At 36.2% G+C, this 21,781-nt stretch overlaps 1 protein-coding gene across 14 annotated transcripts in view; it reads left to right on the top strand.

Annotated features, from left to right (window-relative positions):
- The window catches only part of Mbd5 (methyl-CpG binding domain protein 5), a 297,548-nt gene that overhangs the window by 172,872 nt on the left and 102,895 nt on the right, over positions 1–21,781 (top strand). For 13 of the 14 annotated variants that reach the window (XM_075985276.1, XM_075985272.1, XM_075985274.1 and 10 more), the window contains one exon: positions 13,672–13,776. The gene's annotated coding sequence lies outside the window, so the exon portion shown is untranslated. Of the gene's footprint in view, positions 1–13,671; positions 13,777–19,194; positions 19,278–21,781 lie in introns of all 14 variants that reach the window. The other variant, XM_075985279.1, reaches the window with a different exon arrangement.

Here is a 21,781-nt window from a genome sequence, read left to right as displayed (position 1 = left end):
CATGCGTGTACACACACACACACACACACACACACACACACACACACATTTCAGATTCTTTGGAAAACCTACAACTATGCTTTGTTCTGAGCACTTCTCTTTCTCCTAACCTTCATGTTAAGTCTATACCGGAAAAATCTTAAACCCCAACAAGAATAATTAATAACTAACCCTTATCCTAACCTAAAAGATAGATAGATAGATAGATAGATAGATAGATAGATAGATAGATAGATAGATAGATAGATAGATAGATAGATAGATAGATGGATGGATGATAAATGGATGTATGCATACATAGGCAGGTAAGTAGATGGATGAGGGAAGATAGTTATCTTCCCTTCTCTCTCCTTTTTTCCATGGAGTTTCTGGAAACTTCTATTTTATATGTCTGCTAGTTTCTGAAACTCTTTTATTTAATGTGTAGTTATTGAAGTTATGTAGCTATTGAAATACTTTTGAACCTAACCTTCCCAAACTGTAAGTGCCTTATAATCTGTAGCTCTTTGTGACATATAATGCCTTGTTCATAAGACATGTCCAAAATGTTTCTTGACTTGACCGAAACAGATAGAAATGTATACTTTTCCAGAATAATCTTTATTCCTTCTGATTTGTACTTGTAATATCTCCAAAATTTCATGTTAAAGGTTCCATTGCCAGTGAGACTTTTGAGATGTTACCTGATTTTAAGAGGGCTAATCAGTTGAATTCATTGGTGTATTCAAGATTTGATTACTATTTCCTCTCCTAAAAAATTTTACATTGAGTTATTCTTACAATATAGATTGTAACTAGAATGTCAGATCCTTAGTACAAAAACTAAGAAGATAATATTCATGAGGGCAACATATTTGTCAAAGTATATACAAACGGGTATTTTATTGCTATGCTAATTGATATAGGGTAAATGTCTCTGGAGATCAGTATAATATACCAGATACCAAATATTCTCCTCTGACATAATTTAAAAATTCTACAGAAAGAAAAGCCATCAAACAAAGGAAACATGAAACATTATTAATAACTAAACCTGGAAACCACCCAAATGATATGCAGTGGTTAACTGGAATAGGCAAATTACAAGGCAATATATTATTATTATACATATTGCCTAAAAAACAGTCATATATATGTAATTAGTATTATCACTGTTTTTGCAATAAAAATTTGAAAAATTTTATCTTTAAAAAGATGTGGAAAAGATCGACTCTTTAGCAGTTTTTGGTTTTTCCCCTGTTGAGTTTCTATCATTTTGCACTTATTTGGATTATTAAATAATATATTATTTTTAGAATAGAAAATCAGGTTGCTTTTTTTAACCTAAAATGGAATGCTTAAAATGTTATTTTGGGAAAGACATATTTCCTAAAATTTAGATTCCTACCTTTTGTTAGATATAGGGTGCTTCAGAATAAGAAAAGGGAAGCAGGTTTACAGCTCTAGGCACCTGGTCAGATGCAGTTTGCCTTTCATGCCTTGACAGCCCTTTACTGAGAAACACAAAAAACATCGACTGTGTGTGTGTTTTCAGTGCTGCCGCCCCAGACTCCTGACCTACCAAGTATGTGCTCATCATTTTCTTGTTATAGACCAGTCATAACTAAAACTGTTACTCAGCCTTTCAGCGTGACCTTATTTACCAAATCCTATGCTGTGTTTTAACTAAAGCATGAAATCAATTATTGTATGTGTTCGTACACAGGTGTTTGTGATATATATATGTCTGTTTACAAGGGTATACAAGGCTGGTATACTTGTGTGCACCTGAATATGTAGGTTAGAAATCAACCTCAAGTGTCTTTCTCTCACCTTCTTCACCATTTTTTTTTTCAATTTTTTTTTCTGGTTTTTTTTTTTTTTTCGAGACAGGGTTTCTCTGTGGTTTTGGAGCCTGTCCTGGAACTAGCTCTTGTAGACCAGGCTGGTCTCGAACTCACAGAGCTCCTCCTGCCTCTGCCTCCCGAGTGCTGGGATTAAAGGCGTGCGCCACCACCGCCCGGCCTTCTTCACCATTTTTAAACATTTATTTATCTGTTATGTATGTGTATGTGTGTATGTGACCTCTCCACATGAGAGGTCAGCAAACAATTTATGGGAGTAAGTTCTCTCCTTCCATCATGTGGGTCTCAGCAATTGAAATTAGGTTGTAAGGCTTGGCGACCATTTACCACTGACATTCAATGGCACCACCATATTTTTTGAGGCTGTTCAGCTAGGTGAGTTTCAGGTTTCTGCCTATCTCTACCTCCATTTACTTGAGTTACAAACATGCACCTTTAGTGGGTATTGAATATTAGAGCGTAGCTCACCATACTTGCGAGCAGACACTTCACAAACTGAACCATCTCCCCAGCATATACCTAAGTGGGAAGACTACTCTGAATGTGATTGGACTGTCCCATAGGTTAGAGACCCATATGAAATACAAGGGAGGAAAGTAGAAAATGAAACAGTGTAGCTCCCTCTCTGCTTCTTGTCTGCCAAGTGAGAAACCTTTGCCAAATGTTCCCACCAGCTCACCACAGATTCAAAACCTACAGACAAGACTGGACAGAAACCTCAGAGATGTTATACTAAGAAGTCTTTCCACTCCTAAATTGTGTATGTCAAGTAAATTGCAGAAATGATGCAAAATTCTAATATGCTAATGAACTTAGATTCTTACCTACTTTAAATGTATGTGACATTTTATTAGTGTATAAGCCTTGTGTTATATAGTTTAATCTTTTAAATAATCCATTCTATTGCCAAGACAATAGGTTGCTATCAAAAAACTTAGAACAAGGTCCCATTTCTGGAGACAACACCTGCACAACTATTGGACATGAAGAAGTTGAGCTGGTGCCTACATAGAAGGTACTCTGTATGCTACCAAAGGAAAAACATAAACACCAAGCCAGCCACGAACCCTTTAATGTACACTGGTATTCTGCCTGCAAGATATGCTAGGACAATGGTGGCAAAAAAAAAAACTTGTGGGAGTACAGAACAATAAATAATTTGGTCTAAAGCTCACCCACAAATTGGAACCCATACACAATACTGCTTAACTGACCAAGAACCACAGAACAGATAGCTCAGGAACCTGGAAGAAAACAAAATAAAACAAAACAAAAACTCTAGTGATAAAATGACTCCTATAATGATATTCTGCTACACTCATAGATCAGTGCCTTGTTCAGCCATCATCAGAGAAGCTTCCTCCTACATCAGATGGGAGCAAATACAGAGACCTGCAGCCAAACATGCAGAGAAAGAGAGAAAGACCTTGAACCCCTCAGCCCTAAATGGTATGTCTTCATCAAATCCCTCCCCTCAGAGCTCAGGGAACACTATAGAAGAGGAGGTGAAATGAGTGTAAGAACCCGAGGGGATGGAGGACACCAAGAAAACAAGGCCCTTTAAATCAACAGGAGTAAAGCTCATAAGAACTCACAGACTGAAGCACCATGCACAGGGCCTGCACAGGTCTCTACCAGGTTCAATATATACATGTGTGTCTTCCAGTTTAGTGCTTTTATGGAATTCCTGAGTGAGCAAACAAGTATGTCTCTAATTCTTGTGCCTTCTGTTGGACTCTTTTCCTTCTGTTGGTTTATCTTGTTCAACTGTGATGTGATAGTTTTTGTTTTATCTTATTTTATTATTATCTCTTAGAAGACTGGTTGTTTTTGATGAGAGTGGAAAAGTGAGTGGATCTGGATATGAGGGGAGGTAGGGAAGAACTAGGAGGAATAGAGAAAAGGAAAACTATGATCAGGATATATTATAGGAGAAAAGAATCTATTTTTAATGAAAGGAAAATAAATAAATATGAAGTATATGATTCATTGGCTGTTTTTATATTACACAGTTGAACAATTTTTACCACAGCGTATTTTAGAACATTCTTATCAACCCAAAATATACCTGTCCCAATAACAATACATGTTTCATTTGATTCATTTTCAACCTACCTGCACACCTCAGCTTTGCATTCATTAATCATTCTTATATTTACATACCTGTCAGTTTTTCATATTTCTTATAAATGGAATCATACCATTTTGGTCTTCTTTTAGTAGTTTCCTTCACTTAATATTTTTAATGTTCAGCAGTATCAAGCATTACCCGTGGCTGAAGGATGGATACAGACCATCATGAGAAAGGTAGAAGTACTTTTTTTAAAGACCAGTCTTTTAAGAGATAATAATGGAATATAAGATATAAAACACATATTAGACAAACTACTCACTTTGTCTGTTTTGTTTAGTTTGGGACTATGGCTTATGGAATAGCACTACCCACATTCTGGATGGGTCTTTCAAATTCAGTTAAATGAAATCGTGAAATTTTCTGATAAATAGATGGAACTTGAAAATATTATTAAGGTAACCAAGATTCAGAAAGATTAAACACGTATGTTCTCTCTCATTTGTTGATCCTTGCTCCAAATCTTTAGATGTGAGTATAAAACCAAGAAAGTAGGATACACCATAGTGGAAGGAGCTCTTTAGATGGAAACAGAAGATTGGGGTACAGGTGCTGTGAAGGGGAAATGAAAAAAATCGGGAGTGCGCTTTATTTCGGAAGGAGAAAGCAGAACAGTATGGAGACAGAGGACAAGGACGAGGGATAAATAACACCAAGGATATTTTTAAAAGCCATAGGGAATCATATCATTTATATTTGCCTTAAATTACATATTGTGTGTGTGTTTTCAAATGAAGTTACGCCACTTGTGATAATTACAACCTTAGAACATCTAACAAAATCACAAATAACAAGCAAGAGAAACCTATCCAGCTGTTGGGAGGGGAGTCCAAGCAACTCTGAAAACAATATAAGCTACTGCTGTTTCTTTTTATTGTCTTCAAGAAGTTGAAGACAAGTTCCTATTTTGGAAGACTACATGCAGTTTGGATACAGGACACAGAATTGAGCTGAATCTAACCTGAATGTTTACTCCTTCGGCACTCGCTTTTATGGTGCCAGAAAGTGCCTTTTGTTCAGGGGGCCGGCAATTGACAGTTCTACCCAGCTGTGATGGCCGCAGACCACAGCACTGACCAGCATGATAAGATGGCTGTGAAGGTGCAGTAGGGGCACATGTGTCATGGTCGTAACCCACAGCTGTCCAGTTGAATGAAAGCCTTGCCCAATAGGAAGGAATCCATGCCTGGTATTGTAAGCCAACAGTTTTAATTTTCATTAACCTGAGGGCTAGTGATGTAGAATATTTTTTCAAATGCTTATTGGCAGTTTATATCTACTTTGAGAATAGTCTCAAGATGACACCCAGCCCCTGTCTGAGTCACAGACTGAAAAATGGGAATCCTCTATACTGCTAATCCATCTGCCAGAGGAATTAATATCCCAACAAAATGCATGACTGGTTTTAAGGCTTACTAGGACTATGAACTTCTCATGATGGCCATCAGGATTACCTCTGAGGACACTCTTCTGTATTTCCTCCTCTGATGAGGAGCCATACTGCCGGAACTTTGTTCAGCTTGGCTTCCTTTCTATGCGTTACCATTTTCTCTCCACTTTTCAGGTATCCTATCACTGCCTTTTTGAACTTAAAAAGTTGCTATTGTCATTTCCTATTTGAAAAGTAATCTTTTGTTCCTTATTCTAATTCTTCTCTTCCTCCAGTTTACATAGATGCAGCTTCAGTTCACTTCCTTCCTGGAAGTCATGGTTAACTTTTGTCATCCTGACCAGGTTGAGGTATACAGAACAGATTAGGAAGGCAAACTTTTGGGTGTCTGTCAGAGATGTGAAGGCTCAGATAAGTGGTTTAGTTCATTCATGATTCATCTTTTACTTAAACAGACTATTTGGATCTGTTAGAACTGTGTAGACCCTTCCTGTTTTCTCTGCTTCTGGGGTGCCATCTGCTAAGTACCCTATGCCACATGCTTCTGCTGCCATGAGATCCTGCATCTCTTGAGAGTCAAAGCAGATGGCATCCTGCCCGTAAACTGAAACACCTACACCTCAAACCAGAATGAATCCTTCCTCCTTTAAATGTTTCTGCCAGGCACATGCGGGTTTGAGGAAAGTATAATTAACATGTAGATTTGTGGGGTAGTGTATAGTAGCACCTCTGGTTTACTCTTATTTATTTAGCAAGCTGGCTGAACTATTTTCATCAAATTTGCTTCATTAACTTAGTAATACTTTTGATTCTGCCTTGTAGGGATCAAAACCTTACTCATGTGTGGTAGTGACTCTGAAACTGTAGTGACAGTTATGACAAAGAGCTCTTTGGCTGCCTCCTCTAATGCTTCATTTGGTCACTTCCGTCTGATAGGTGCTATTAATTGCTGGTTGAATGTTCTATTTTCAATACTCCCACACATAAATTTTGCCCCACTTCACTCCTATCAAACTCCCCTTTGCTATGCTTTCTTCAGGCCATGTTTGAAGTTTGTCTCACCTCAGAACAACCATTCTTATCTGTCTCTTCCCTTGGTTCTCTGCAGTAACTGCTTGTATTTTCCTCATATTACCTTTCCTTATTGTTCAAAAACTGACATCGTTTCTCCCTGCTGTTCACTGATAAAGCTTACCTTTTTTTTTTTTCTGTCCCAAAGATAGAAGAGTCCTATTTGCTTACCAGAAACTGGCATTTCCCCAAGGCCACACTGTGGTTTTGTTTTTCTATATTCTACTCTAACTAAAGTCAGTGCTTTGGCGATAGAGCTTGCATTCTGTCTTTAAAGCCTTCCTCTTTTCCTGGGTAAAGTCTCAGAGCCACTACTTCAATGCTAAGGACAGAGTCAGTGAAACTGCCTTCAATAATAAGTAGCCTTTCACTTATTTGGTTAGCGTTACTCAGAACAGAACCTGTTCCCCATGAGTTAGTTAGGATGACTTGGATCCCGCTGTTCTCAGCATAGAACCTGTTTCTCATGAGTTAGCTAGAATGGCTTTGATCCCAGTGTTTGCTGATTTTCTCTGGGTTAGGGTTTAGTGCAAGAAGAAGAGGCTGCTTCCTCTCAGCTATACTTGCCCTGAATTTATCCTCTAAACCAAGTGGCTGAATCATGAGAAACATGTATAGTTTCCCTAATTTATCATTAATGTGCCATATATTGCCATTATTACTATACCAGAGCCCTTGGTTTAAAGCTGGATTTTTGCCCATGATCACATGGAGTCTGTCTTTTGAAGGCAAAAGGAGGTAGCGTCATTAAGTTTTCAGACACCTATATGCTACTTTATAAATGCTTATCCTGTTTCCTTGGATAATTTTGCCTTCTGTTGTAGACCTCATCTATCTATATTTTGTCTAAGTAACTTCAACTAACCAAATGAAAATATAACATCTAATAAAGAAAAATGTAAGTATGTGGTCTCTACTGTATAGCTGCTGAAATACTAGATTAGAACAGGTGAAATTGTCATTTTGAGTTTTAAAAAATGATTGAATATGGACAGTTTCATGGGATTGAACCTACTAAGAAACAAAATTATAGCATACCTTGGTTATGTTATTGAGTTTGCTCATTTTGAGTAGATTTGGATGTATTTTTCCCTTTTAGTTGTCAATGGTTATTTGTAACTTTAAAATGTTTGTTTTTATCAAATAAGTTCATTTTTATTGAGTGCCAAGAAGAGTTGTTATAGCCAATTTAAAGAGAACATTTGAAAGTGAAATTTTTTAATAGCAATGAATCAACAACAGAGGAAGATGGACTCAAACCCTGGGTTTGATGAACTGACTCAACCTGTAATTCTTTTGGTGCCCTCTCCAACCTCACATGATTTTTTAGAACTTGGGAATTTTTCTCATCATACATTTCTAATGCTGATTTCTCTGGCTCCTGGGAGCTTAAAATCTCAGGATATTTGATGGTCAATATACATAATAATATTAGTTGAGAAAATAGTAGCCATCATTAAAAACATATTTCTTTTCTGTGCCAGGCACTGTTAGGCACTAATCTAAGTACTTTACATATTGACTCATTTAATCTGTTGGGCTACTTCTTTGATGTTTATATTCAGTTTTCTGCCTTTTACTTTGGGGAGATGAATCAGTTATCAAAGCTGTCAGATCAGAAGGGGTAAATATTAGAAATAGTAATTTGCAACATCATAGGCAAATATTGGAAGAAGCCAGGAGAATAAATGGCCCATTCAGTTTAAGAAAGACAGTGAACACCGCTGAAGTTATATCAACTTCACTATGCTTTTCTACTGAAGCAAAACTTTTTCCTATAACTACTTCCTCCTTAACTTTTATATGCAAGATAAAAAGTGGCCCTGATTCTTAAATAAGTGTAGCAGGAATGGTCATTGACCATAGAGCAATGGTTCTCATCCTGTAGGTCATAGCCCCTTTGGGAATAGAACAGCCCTTTCACAAGGGTCACCTAAGACCATCCTGCATATCAGATATTTACATTACTATTCATAACAGTAAAAAGTTATAGTTATCAAGTAGCAACGAAATAATTTTATGGTTGGGGGTCACCACAACATGATAAATTAAAAGGTCTTAGCATTAGAAAGGCTGGGAGCCACTGACATAGAGCCATATTAAAATTTTCTCCACTGGAAATTTTCATAAGGAATCTCAAATTAAGCTTATATGAACTTCATATGGCAGGAAGTCAGATTCTTAGCCAAACCAAGAAACTGCATAAGATTTTGCAACTTGAACAGTGTCCACTTGACACTCTCAGTACCTTTGGATTTCAGTGATGTCCTGTCTTTTGGGGGCTTTGGAGTAGCCTGAGTTTCTTAACCTGTACGCTTTACTTAGCTTAGAAGACAATAAGACTGAAAGCTAGGGGCCAGGCTCTTGTTTCTAGAAGACTTGGGAAGGACTGACCTAATTTTTTAAGTCTGCCTGATTATTTCTGAAACTATACATTTAATTCTCAAATATACCGTTCCAGTAAGAGTCTTGACAGTACAATCAATTCCCACTATTTAATTTTAAGAAATTTTGTAAAAATCACACAAATTCATTTTAAAACAATCGTTGTTCATTTAACAAATATGACAATAAGAAATTTTTAAACACACAGTTGCACAGTTGTATACTGAACAAGGAAAAGGATACTCTTTTCTTTTCTTTTGGATTTTCAAGACAGGGTTTCTCTGTTGCTTTGGGGCCTATCCTGGAACTAGCTCTTGTAGACCAGGCTGGCATCAAACTCACAGAGATCCACCTCTGCCTCCTGAATGCTAGGATTAAAGGAGTGCACCACCACCACCCAGCGAAATGATATTCTAGTATTAAGAAGCTAGGTTTTTTTTAAGTACATACAGTCTACACAATAGGATTTTCTGATATTACAGAAAGTGTGCAGAAGTGTTCTTCCATGTACTTGTTTTATTTTTATCTAAAGGACATTCAAATAGGATAGTGGTCAGACTGTACATGTTTACAGCCACCATGATTTTATATGAAGAAAAATGTAAAAGGCTGTACCCTAAAACTCTTACAATTAATAAATTCAATAATGTTTCTGAACACAAAGTAAACATATTTAAGAATCTTTTATATATCAAAATATAATAACTGAGAAAATGTCATTCACAGTGTTCACTAAATAATAAATACTAAGTAAAATATTAGGCCCAAAAAGGAACCCAATAATGAAAATAACAAGTCATGAATCCAGATGAAGAGGTCACACACAGAGAACAGACAACTGAAGTTCATGGATGGCAGAAATAATGTTAAATTGACCAGACTATCCTAAACTAGTCAGTCTTTCCAGAAGTACAAAGCAATGCTAAACAATCTGTAATGTTAGTTGTACTACATTGTCTAACTTTAAAACTATAGGAATACAAACAGTATGATAATTGTCATGATAAGACTATATAAACCAATAAAGTAGCATAAAAATACATAGTTAAGCCAATTTCCAACAAATACAACATGGACATAGGTAGATTGAAGCAATTATATTCAATAAATGCTCTTGGTCTCCATATGCAGAATGAATAAAGTATACTTCAATTCTCTCCATATGCAAGAAAACAACATAGATCATATTTCAATGTAAGCTATGAGACTGTACTATGAAATTATGAAACTGCCCTGACCAGATACAGATTCTGAGTGTATATGTGTCAAAATCCCAAAACAAGCCACACAGCAGTAAGATTAATGGTATATTGAATTGATACGAAGTTTTGACCAGTGGCTATCATTTTTTATTGTCACTAGTTTATAGAGATCATCATCTTATTCCATTGTTTCCTCCTTTAAGACTTGTTTATACTTATCATAACTTGTCAATGAGTATTTTTTTCTTTCTTTTTGTTGAATTTTTCATTATAAAATCCATATTTGTGCTTATAATGGTCAGGGATGAAACCAGAACTCAGTCTCTCAACTTCCTCAACAAATTATCTGATCCTTTGTCAGTAGTCGCTGAAACAACATCCATGTCCATTGTTCTTAACTGCTCAATTTAAGGCAAGGAAACGGGAGCTGAGTTGAAGTTTTCTTCTTTACCCAACAAGAAGAAAATATTTGTTGATCACATTAATCTTACAGGCAAGAAGAAAACAGCTTTGTAAACCCTGCAGGCTTCTTTATACTGCTGTTTTTGTCTTCCAATTTTAATTCTGACTTCAAGGTACTTTTATTTTTTATAAAAGTCGTCAGCTATCATGTAAACAAGTGATATTTTTCTGATTCGCTTTAAATAGTGTTTTATGTATAGGTAATAAAGTAATTGCCCCCAACTTTGCTACTTAATCTCAATAAAATTCAGCTGAAAGTATTGATATTTTCAAAGTTTCGAACAAGTTTATAGACATAGGCATCAAAGGAGGAAATGAAGATTTAGAAAGTAGTAGCCCAAGCTTTATGCTCAGTGGGTAAGGAAGCTAATGTGTCATTGCCACTTATATCATCCAAAATGCCTTCAAACGTCATGTGTGCACACTTAAACTTTTTTATGGTGAAAACTTTTTTATTATTCATAATTTTTTTAATTAATTTTGCATAGCAACCACAGTTCCCCCCCGCCTCTTCTCCTCTTGTTCCCTTCCCCTGCCTCCCTTTTACCCACCCCCTATCCTCTCCTCCATCTTTATTCAGAAGGAGTAAGACCTCCCATGGGAGTCAAGAAAGCATGGCATCTTATCATAGGGAATAGGCTCCAAAGAGCCAGCTCATGCGTCATGGACAGGTTCTGGTCCCACAGGTAGGGGCCCTACAAAAGACCAAGCTACACAACTGTCACCCAGATGCAGAGGGCTTAGGTCAGTCCCGTGGCTCCCTAGCTATCCATCCGAGTCCGTGAGCTCCCACAAGCTGTCAACTGTCTCTGTGGGTTTCCCTATCATGTTCTTGACCCTCCTTTTGCTCATAAAATTCCTCACCCTCTCTTCAACTAGGCTACCAGCGCTCAGCCTAGTGCTTGGCTGTGGATCTCTATCTACTTCCATCAGGTATTGGATGAAGGCTTTATGATGACAATTAGGGTAGTCACCAATCTGATTACAAGTTGTCAGTTCAGGTACCCTCTCCACTATTGCTAGGAGTCTTGTCTAAGATCATCCTTGTGGGTTTCTGGGAGTTCCCTGGCATCAGGTTTCTCCCTAATTCAATAAGGGCTCCTCCTCTATCAAGATATTTCTTTTATTGCTCTTGTCCTCTGCCTGCCACCAAGCCAACCATCTTGATCCCTCATGTTCCCATCTCCCATTCTCTCCCCCTCTACTCTCCTCTACTCCCAGTTTACCCAGGACATCTCATCTATTTCCTCTTCCCAAGGAGATCCATACATCCCTCTTAGGTTTTCCTTGTTACCTAGCTTCTCTGTGACTGAGGTTTGTAGTCTGGTTATCTTTGTTTTACATCTAATATCCACTTCTGAGTGAGTGCATACCATGTTTGTCTTTCTGGGTCTGGGTTACCTCACTCAGGGTGATTTTTTTTCTAGTTCTATCCATTTGCCTGCAAATTTCATGATTATCACTTGTTTTTTACCCCTAAGTAATACTCCATCCTATAGATATATCACATTTTCTTTATCCATTCTTTGGTTGAGGGGCATCTGGGTTGTTTCCAGGTTCTGGTTATTACAAATAAGATTGCTATGAATATATATAAGCAAGTGTCCTTGTGGTATAATTGAACATCCTTTGGAGTATATGCCCAAGACTAGTTTTGCTGGGTCTTGAGGTAGATTGATTCTCAATTTTATGAGAAACCGTCATACTAATTTCCAAAGTGACTGTATAAGTTTACACTCCTACCAGCAATGGAGAAGTAGTCCCCTTACTCCACATCCTGTCCAACAGAGACTGTCATTAGTGTTTTTGATCTTGCCCATTCTGACAAGAATAAGATGGTATCCGAGTCATTTTGATTTTCATTTCCCTGATAGTTAAGGATGTTGAACACTTTTTTAAGTGTATCTCAGCCATTTGAAATTTCTTTCTGGAGGTATCACCATCCCCAACTTTAAGCTCTACTATAGCGCTATAGTAATAAAAACAGCTTGGTGTAGGCATAAAAACAGACATGTGGACAAATGGAACCAAATTGAAGACCCTAACATAATCCATAAGCCCATGAACAACTGATTTTTTACAAAGAAGCCAAAAATATACAATGGAAAAAAGAAAACATCTTGAAGAAATGGTGCTGGCATAACTGGATGTCCACGTGTAGAAGAATGCAAATATTCTACTGTTTACCTGTAAGATGTGTCTTAAAAACAGACATGCAAAGTTCTTACAGTTTGTGTTTGAGGATGATTTTCATTCAGCTCCCCTTTGTAAATAACTACCTCTTTTTCTCCATCTCACTGTGTTTCCCTCTGTGTATGTTTCACCATACAATGGTGATTCTTGGTTAGGAACATACCACGAACCACACTCTCTGTATAATTCTGTATGTATGTGTGTGCATATCCAGAATACTTAATTTTTATACTCATCATTTTACTTCTTTTTTATTTTAATATATATTTTTCTTATTTCTCTTAAGTAAGATTTTGAGATTTTGAACTATACAAACCAAACTTATTTAACACCATTCTGTCTAGGATGCTGTATTCTCATGATTAATTAGGCTTCCTAACATCTGTGTAATGACACATTGTGAGGATAACATATTACAAAGTATTAAATCTATATAATATACTTCATATGTATCTCATGTGACTTTCATCTACAAATTCCAATTTAGTTATTATTCTCTCCTGGATATTTTATCTGCCTTAAAGCTGGCTACTCGGACAAAATCTCAATATCCAATTACTCATTTGAAGGTGTGGTATTGCTGAATATCTTGCGCCATGACTGCCTGCAATTGAATATCAGTACTTCATATAATGCCTGAATAATATAAGCACCTGTAAATACTGGTGAACAAGTATTAAGTGTGGGGAGTGTCAAAGGATGGAGAAAGTATTTAGCACCCTACCTGGCTCGTAGACACAAAAACCATACTATTCTTACCAACAATTTAACAGGTGGGTTTTTTTGGTGTATCTCCTTAAAGTATATGAAGTAAGCATGAAAACAGTATACTGTTCTCTCATGGTTAATCAATATGCTCTGAAGAACAAGATAAGCAATACCCTAATCCTTCAGTGCTTTGTCCAAGACTCATTGATGTTGCTGGCAGACTATGAGATGGGTTTCAGTCCCAGGTTCTTCTAAATCAGATGTGTCCATGTTCTTTTTTAACAGAGAGAAGCAGCACTCCCTTGCTGAGCACAGTGCACCTGAACATTTACCACCACTACACTGCTGGAGTTTACACTTGCTATGTTTGTCCCAGTCTCTCTCCAGAAGGTAGGAATGGCGTTTGGGCTCCATTGGTTTTTTTTTTTTATACAGCTATGATTCTCTTGTCTTCGTTAAAAATGAAAGCTTCTGGTATCTGTAGTTTGAAATTCCAGTGCCTTCAAATGTTTTTATAAAAGTGTATAAACCTGTTGTCTTTAAGGAATATTTCTATTACAAGGTTGGTTAACACTCACTGTAGAGTTTGTAATGCAGAAAAATGTAGTACTGACACATACAAGAATCCTGACATAAGACTCTTGGTGTTTTCTAACATTCTTTGCTGAGTTAATCAATGATTATGTGTAATGGATGTCTGTGTGTTCATGACTAAGACTAGTAATTGTAGGGTGTAAATGTTCTATGAGTACACTGCCTCTTTTACTTGGCAATTTTTTGCAACATTTTTTGTATCAGTAACTGTTATTAACATCTTTATTTTTAAGCATGGTGTAATATTTCAGCTTAATAATATGACCATAAAATATGTAGCTTCTTTCCTGTAATTGTACTTCATATGTTTCCAGTTTTCTCTGATAAGCATGACTTCTATACATATCTTGTACATATTTTGTGTTGGTGTCTGATGATTTGACATGATTTCCAAGAGTACATGTTCTTTGTTCTGAAGCACAGACTCCTAAATTTAGATATGCCCATTTACAGAAGCACAGCTATGCTTCAAATTCCACTGAATGTTTTTGGAATGCTAATTTATGGTATATTCTTTGAAATTGCATTGGTTTGTCAACGGTCAGTAAATCTACCAGTTTGCATCTCAGTGACACTTTATAAGAGTACCTCTTTCTCTATAGTTCTGTATACTGTTGTGTTAGCTGCTTTTATTCTTAAACCTAATGAAAGTGTATGACATTTTAAATTTTATATTATCATGAGTAAAATGAACATTAATTTTCATTTCAATTTTTCATTCTTTTATGAATGTCACATTTTTTTCCATGCTGACACTTTGGAGAAGTGTTATTTTTTTAATGAGAAAAAGAATCGTAATAAAAAAATATTAAATCAATACTGAAAATTGTGGCTCACACTTACAATCCCAACATTTGGGAGGGTGAGGCAACAGGATTGCCATGCATTTAAGGCAAGCCTTGATACATAGTGGGTTCCAGGCCAGCCTTGGCTACAATGAAGAAAACACCCTAATTCAGAAGACAAACTTTAAATCTGTAAATATTATAGACAATAAAATGCCTTCTGAGTGTGTGCGCAAGTGCATGTGGCTCTATTTGTATGTTTGTGTGTGTGTGTGTGTGTGTGTGTGTGTGTGTGTGTGTGCAGCAGTAATTTAATCATGAAGTTGTAAGTAAAGCATGGGAAGAGTTGAGGGAAGAGCATGCTGGAAATGATATTAATATATTACTCATGTATATAATTCTTGAAAAATCATGAGATAATATATAAATGTTAGTAATAAATTCTGCTATCCCTAATTTTGTATCAGTAATTAAGAACTTGTTGATAATCTTGTTTTAAGAGCCCTCTTGTTGGTTCCCGGCTGCTCAGCCCTGAAATAACCACACAGAAACTGTATTAATTAAATCACTGCTTGGCCCATTAGCTCTAGCTTCTTATTGTCTATCTCTTACGTCTTAATTTAACCCATTTCTATTCATCTGTGTATTACCATGTAGCTGTAGTTTACCAGCAAAGTTTACCAGCCAGCCCCTCCATGGCTTCTCTCTCGACTTTGCCTCCTTTCTCCCAGTGTTCAGTTTACTCCCCCCTCCCAGGCCTAGCTCTGTTCTACCCTGTCAGGCCAAACCAGTTTCTTTATTAACCAATGGTATTGACAGCATACAGAGGGGAATCCCACATCACCTCTGTAGTAGGAGGCCTCTTGTTTGAAACAAAGCAACATATCCTTAGGTCCATATTTTGGAATCAAGATACCGTTAAAGTATACATGTTGGTTTAGCTTAGCAGCCCATACAGTGAAATGTCTCTCTGTACTTAGCTCCCTCACAGTCAAAAAATTCTAAGAAAATACAATAATATACATAATCAGAATCTCTATGACTTTTCCATCTTTACATAGCTTATTTATTTTTACTATATTACTTTTTAATATTTATTTTATTATCTTTACTCCTTTAATCTATGAGTCTGTACTCTGTTTCTCTAAAGACTACCTTTTTTTAAAAAAAACATTTACTTCCTTTTATAACTGCCTATATTCTTTTTCTTCTCTCTCCCCCAAGCCTATGTATATTTATCCAATACTGTGACCCATTTAGAGGTCTTTTATTTCTGAATCTGACCTATTGTGTATCTATAATTCCTTACTGACCATAAGCACTTCTTAAATTGCTAAGCACTTCTTAAAAACTTAAGCTGCATCATTACTAGGGTATATACGGTATTCTCTGCTTGCTCTGTACAGTCCAACATGGTGGAAGTTTATTCCCTGCCTCTGCAATCTGTGCACAATGCCCCAGATCCAAGTATGCAGCAGGTCTATGTTGAATTGAAATGATATTAATGTAGTACTCATGTGTAATTCTTGAAAAATAATGAGATAAATGTAAAAATATTAGTAATGAATCCTCACATTTCTAACTTTGCATTAATAATTAGGAATTTGATAATCTTGTTTTATTGATATCTCAATGTTTTCATTTTGAAGTAAATTACAGGTATTATATGATGTCATCTGTTAATATTTCAGTGTACACATGACTCTAGATGTAATTTTACCTAATTTATATTTTATATCTGTAGCACTTCGGCTGAAATCACATACTTCCATTACAACATACGTAGAATATTTCATTAAACATAAGCATTAGCTAAGACTAATGTTACTTAATTTGCTGTTTCAAAATGAGTCCTTAAGAAGTTAATTGTACTAAAGTACTTACAAAAAAAAAAAAAGACTATCACCCATATAATAAAAGCAGAATGTTCACAAACCTAAAAAAATAAATACCTTGTTTGATTTTTCTATTGGAATCATCTGACTAAATACTGTAATTCTTCTTTAGACTATGATGTATATTTCATTTTTCTAACCTCAGAAAGTCCTATCTTCAGTTTACTTCTGTGGGTGTATCAACATGAACTTTCCCAAATCTTTTGAGGAACATTTTAATATATGTTTCTCCCCAAGTACAACATTTGTCTTTTTATCCTTGAGTCAGGTAGAATATGGTTTTTATAGTGCTACATCATATGATGCAATCAATATCCAGTTCATGATTAAGGTACTAGTTGAGAAGAAAGTCGTATCTTAGGGTCATTTTCACAATGTGATAGTAAACATAGTAATAGCTTACCCTAGAAAATTGAGACAATGCACCTGTGGTAACTAGAGCCATAACTACAAACTGTTTCCACGGGTAATCTTAATTTAAAGTGACACACTGCAAGTCAGTCCCAACTAGAAGTAGACTTGTCCTTTTATAGAAAAACACACACACACATGAAAATTAAGCCTTAATCATAGATTTAAAAGTCATGTATGTTTTTATAATTTAAAAAATTTGGGATGGCTGGAAAGATGACTCAGCCTGTAAAAGCACTTGCTGCTCTTGAAGAAGACTGGAGTTTGATTCCCAGTGGCTTCCAACAACCTGTAACTACAGCTCTTGAGAATCCAAGGTTTTTGCCTGACCTCTGCAAGGACCCACATGCTCATGCATGTACACACACACACACACACACACACACACACACACACACACGTAGACACGACATACATATAAATAAATTGTTCTTTTGATTGAGAAGAACAAAAAGTTAATCTTCAAGTTTAAAGTCACACATATTGAAAGCTTTCAATTATCTTTGAGGAATTTTGAAAAGTAAATAAGATTCTAAAAAGTTATTACTATCTATAATAACAGATGGTGCATGTCTAACATTGATTTGCTGTTTTAAATTGTTATCCTCATAATATCTACTTGAGGTAGAAAATAATCATCTCTCCGTAGATAAAATGATTCTGACCCAAGCAGTCTGAGGCATTCTCAATCACTCATTTTGAGAAAGGACTTTATTTTCCCCTGGAATATCGATATGTGTATATATTGTGAAATGTTAATTACCATAGCTCCCATTTTTCATTATTGTAGATTTTGTGCAGAGGCATATAATCAGAGCCAATTTTGAGTAGGCAGTGACCATGTTGGAGAGTAGAGGAACTTCTATGACTTTTCCCTGTGATAGAAGAGCTAATTTATATTCACCCCAGTAATGAGCATCTTCTCCACACCAACCCTTACATTTTGCCTTTCTAATATTAGCCATACTATTAAGTATGGGGTCGTATGGTTTGTACAAGGAGATTTTTAAATGTAATATTTAGTAGGAAATTGTATCTTATAATCCATTTATGCAAACAGCAAAGTGAGAAGGTTGCAATTCTCGGCCATAGACATAAAGTAAGAGTGAAAAAATCAGTTTAACATATGACAATAAATTATTTATAAATGGGAAATAAGTAATTTCTCATCTAAGAGAAAGTAAGAATCAAATAAGTTTGTGGCATGATGTGACTCTAACTTATCCCTGGATTTTAGGAACTATTGCATCTTTAAATGCATTTTTACATTTGTTGAATTTATTTTGTTTTTCAAATAAAAGTTAACTTATGAAAACTATATTATAAAATTCTAAGCTGATGGAACACCTCTCCATTATCACTGCTTTTTACATGGCTTCAAGGTTTTCATATAATGCAATCACTAGGTATTTTTAAAATATTAAGCTAGGGGCTGGAGAGATGGCTCAGAGGTTAAGAGCATTGCCTGCTCTTCCAAAGGTCCTGAGTTCAATTCCCAGCAACCACATGGTGGCTCACAACCATCTTTAATGGGGTCTAGTGCCCTCTTCTGGCCTGCAGGCATACACACAGACAGAATAATGTATATATAATAAATAAATAAATATATTTAAAAAAATAAAATAAAATATTAAGCTAGATTTAATAAATGAAACAAGACAGCCAACAGTCAGAATAATTACTACTATATTTTATTACTTGCTCTAGTTGCATCTGAAGGTACACCTGAGTTAAACAAACTGAAGTCATGAAAGCATGAGAAACAATGATTTAAAATGATTTTACAAATGTAGTTCTAAATAGCCTTCACAGTTTTAATTGAGGCTTGTCTAGGGGATTGTGAATAATGACTAGATGAGATGTGGGCCTCAGACAAGGCCTTGGGCGTGGATGCTCCTAGCCAGTTGTTAATTCTCAGAAATTGGTTCTTCACTCAGGGGTATTGTTTATAATACCAGAGAAAAGGAAACCTGAGTTGGACACATTATCAACCACAGATGGTCTCAGAAGTCAAGCTTTAATAGTACATACAGTGCAAGGTCACAAACACAAGATACCTTCATGGATTTCTCATTTGCTCTTTTATTTTTAAGTTTTAACTTGTGCTTTTTATTTACCTTCAGAAGTAATTGCATCTGAAACTATAACACCAAGAATGTGATCACTATTAAGTTGTGTTCAACTATGTTGAATGTTTTTCAGTGAGGTAAGATTTCTTAAACGCAAAATAAACTCCATCTCTCATTTTTATTAGAATTTCTGAGAAATTTTCAGTTGTAAATTTTGATGCTCTCACTCTATTTGTGAGTTTTTTCCTAGTCTGATGTGGTAAAGTTATGAACTGGGTACATGAAAGTCTTCTGAAAGCTCCAAAGTCTTGAGTTTGTCTCTAGTTCATTCCCAACTATTGAAACATCCTGCTTTATTTTCAGAGCTACTTTTTTCAATTAAAATTGTATCTAGAAGTTGTAGCAATTGTATATCACCTTTTAAAATAGATGTTGCTGAACCAATAAGCACATTAAGCCATTTTCAGTTCTCACTCAGTTTCTGGGATTACACTAGTAAGGATGCTTATGAGATGGCCAGGGTATTGCTCATTAAATACCAACATATGCATCAATTTTCCATCACTGTGACAAATGCATGAGCGAGACAAGGTAACCTAGATTTATTTTTTGCTAATGGCCTCAGATATTTCTGTCCATCAAGTTCTTATCTTCTCCAAGGAAAGAAGGAATCAGTGGAAAGACATAAACAGTTAAAACAGAAGTTGATTTAGCAAAACAAAACAGAACAAAGCATGCGCTCCAAAGAGAATTTGAGCCACGGTATCACAGAGTAGGAGGAGTAGCCCTTCATTGGGCTCTGCATTGTGGACGTTTAGAGAGTGTTGTGAAATTTTGTGAAGTGGGTAAGATGAACCTTTTCCTTTCTGAGAACATGGAAGACTAGATCTTCTTTCCTAACGTTTCTCTCCTTGAGCTTCTAGACAGTGAGATAGTGCTTTTAAACCCCAACACTAACATTGCTACAGTCTGGCAGCATCTTTTTGGGTTGTGGACTTCACTATTGAATATTGAATATTCGTGACAATCAGAAAGTGCTCTAGTGCCTTAGTTTCTGGTACAGTGGTAACAATGTCACTGCACCTTCAAGAATGATTAGAGAGCCGTCTGATGCATCAGGGGACGCAGCTGCCACCACACACCTGCTGTTTTCCTTGGTCTCCCCATATCTAATCCTTGCCTCCTCGTGCCACCATTAGTTTGGACCCGTTAACTATAAATGCTGCTTTGGTTTTTTTCCTTTCTTTTTTTTTAATTGATTTTATTGAGCTATACATTTTTTTATCTGCTTCCTTCCCTTCCTCTCTTCTCCCATTCATCCCTCTCCCATGGTCCCCATGCTCGCAATTTATTCAGATCTTGTCTTCTTCTACTTCCCATGTAGATTAGATCCATGTACATCTCTCTGAGGGTCTTCATTGTTGTCTAGGTTCTCTGGGATTGTGATTTGTAGGCTGCTTTTCTTTTCTTTATGAGTAAGTACATGTGATAATTGTCTTTCTGGGTTACCTGATTCAAAATGATGTTTTCTAGCTCCATCCATTTGCCTGCAAATTTCAGGATGCTGTTATTTTTTTTTCTGCTATGTAGTACCCCATTGTGTAAATGTGCCACATTTTCCTTATCCATTCTTTGATCATAGGACATTTAGGTTGTTTCCAGGTTCTGGCTATGACAAACACTGCTGCTATGAACATAGTTGAGCACATCTCCTTGTAGTATGATTGAATATCCTTTGGATATATACCCAAAAGTGGTATTACTGAATCTTGAGGAAGGTTGTTTCCTAATTTTTTGAAAAATCACCACACTGACATCCAAAAGGGCTGTACCAACATGCATTCCCACCAGCAATGCAGGAATGGTTCCTTTACACCACATCCTCTCCAGCATAAGTTGTCATCAGTGTTTTTGATCTTGGCCATTCTTCTAGGTGTAATGTGGAATCTCAGAGTTGTTTTGATTTGCATTACTCTGATGTTGAGCATTTCCTTAAATGTCTTTCAGCCATTTTAGATTCCTCTGTTGAGAGTTCTCTGTTTAGGTCTGTACTTCATTTTTTTTATTAGATTATTTGTTCTTTTGATGACCAATTTCTTGAGTTCTTTCTATATTTTGGAGATCAACCCTCTGATATGGGGTTGGTGAAGATCTTTTCACATTCTTTAGGCTACCATTTTGTCTTGTTGACTGTGTTCTTTGCTTTACAGAAGCTTTTCTGTTTCGGAAGGTCCCATTCATTCACTCTTTCTCTCAGTGTCTGTGCTACTGAGGTTATGTTTAGGAAGTGATCTCCTGTGCCAATGTGTTCAAGTGGATTTCCCTTTTCTCTTCTCTGAAGTTCAGTGTGGCTGGCTTTATGTTAAGGTTTTTGATCCCATTGGACTTGAGTTTTGTGCATAATGCTAGATATGGATCTATTTTCATTCTACATGTTGATATCCAGTTATGCCATCACGATTTGTTAAATATGCTTTCTTTTTTCCATTTGATATTTTTGCTTCTTTGCCAAAAATCAGGTGTTCATAGGTGTGTGGAGGAAATAATCACATAAATGTTGTTTTGTGATTGTCGTCTCTGTCATTAAGTTTTCAATAGACCCCACTGTTCCTTCAGCTCTTCAACTTCCATGGTTCTTTTT

Source organism: Microtus pennsylvanicus, chromosome 9 (genome assembly GCF_037038515.1).
Source record: "Microtus pennsylvanicus isolate mMicPen1 chromosome 9, mMicPen1.hap1, whole genome shotgun sequence".
Lineage (NCBI taxonomy): Eukaryota > Metazoa > Chordata > Mammalia > Rodentia > Cricetidae > Microtus > Microtus pennsylvanicus.
Note: the sequence above shows the minus strand (reverse complement) of the source record. Positions and strands in the feature narration are given on the sequence as shown.